The sequence below is a fragment of the Neolamprologus multifasciatus genome, chromosome 6 (assembly GCF_963576455.1).
Source record: "Neolamprologus multifasciatus chromosome 6, fNeoMul1.2, whole genome shotgun sequence".
In the NCBI taxonomy this organism is placed as follows: domain Eukaryota; kingdom Metazoa; phylum Chordata; class Actinopteri; order Cichliformes; family Cichlidae; genus Neolamprologus; species Neolamprologus multifasciatus.
This window is the reverse complement of record NC_140444.1, coordinates 8538157-8539597: the sequence shown is the minus strand read 5'-3', so window position 1 is coordinate 8539597 and position 1441 is coordinate 8538157.

Sequence of the window (1441 nt, the reverse complement as noted above, 5' to 3'; positions counted from 1 at the left end):
TGCCAAATCTCTTTTTTTCTCAATGTTTGGACCTGAGGTATTATTTGGGACAAAAGGTGCACTTTCAGCAGCTACAGTCACGTACACACACCACCCACTTCATTGGCTGTGATACACTGCCTGTGGTGTTTCGGACCATTTCTTGGTAGCAGCAACTCTCCACTCATGCTTTAGGACTGAGACATAACACAACACTCGGTTAGACCGTGAAAGTTTAGATCTGACAGTCAGCTACATTAAGTATTGTTACACTAATTCATTTTCTCTTAATGCTTATTGGTTACTGTTGAAGTCAGCAGGGTAAGCTTTAGGGAAAATCTGAACTTTCTAACCCTCTGACCACACCTTAAAAAAAAACCTAACACAAAATATTTATTGCTAACCAGTATTTTTAACCACAATTACAGTTCCAGACTCCCTCTTGGTGTCTTCTCTATTTGCTCCATGAAACAACTTTGAAACCAAAAAGCCTCACTTTCAAATGAATTTGCATGTCGTGTTGCATAACATTTTGCAGTAGAGGCTAACTGAAGTGCTGAATAAAAAGCTCTTGATTGCATGGAGGAGAAGCATAAAGTGATGAGTCACTTTTAAAAGAATAATAATCTCATATTTGCACATGGCGAGACACAGGGCCTGGTGGTGGTCTGCCTCTCTGCCGAACTTTCCATGTTTCTTCTTTGTGGTGATGATGCCGGTGGTGTTAGTCCCAGTCAAGACAGTGTCATACTTTCCTGCGCAGCTGCTGTGCTGAAGTTTTCCCTTGTGTATTACCCGGACTAACCAGCATCACGCCATTTCGTGATGCTTTTCAGCAGACTACAAACAGCTTTGAGACCACTCGCTCTTGTTTTTGCACTTTTCAATTATATAAAAGCTTTTTTTTTAAAGTCAGATTTTGCCCCAGTTTCACATTACAGATGTGCTGCATTTAAGTATTTGCACCTATTCCTTAACAAACTAGTGACAGTAACACAAGCAACCAAGTCCCCCTCTCGTCTTTCAGTTTTTTCACAGACGAAAAGGACACAGATTTACTAAAATGTAACCCCCATCTTATTCAGCATGATGATGTCACATTTTCCACTAACAGCGCATGTTTTAGCTCAGGAAGATGACTAATTAACCAAATATATTATATTCTGACCATATCAGCAATTTGTGCAATACTTGGAAGTGCATGTGATGCTTTGTAATATCAAGATAGTTCCACAAAAGCAGTGTTTAGACTAAAAAATAGAACATTTCAAATACACATATGCTATAAGTTGGTGCTACCTAGGCTTGGTGAACTTATGTAAGAAAATCTTCACTGCTAATATCTTGGATTTGTGCTAAGTGGAGATCTTATAAGCATGGTATTTATCTGAGTGTGGCTAGTCTCAGTTTACAAGGTATGTCTATGCACAAACAGACACTTTGTGGTCAGACAACTGGCTGT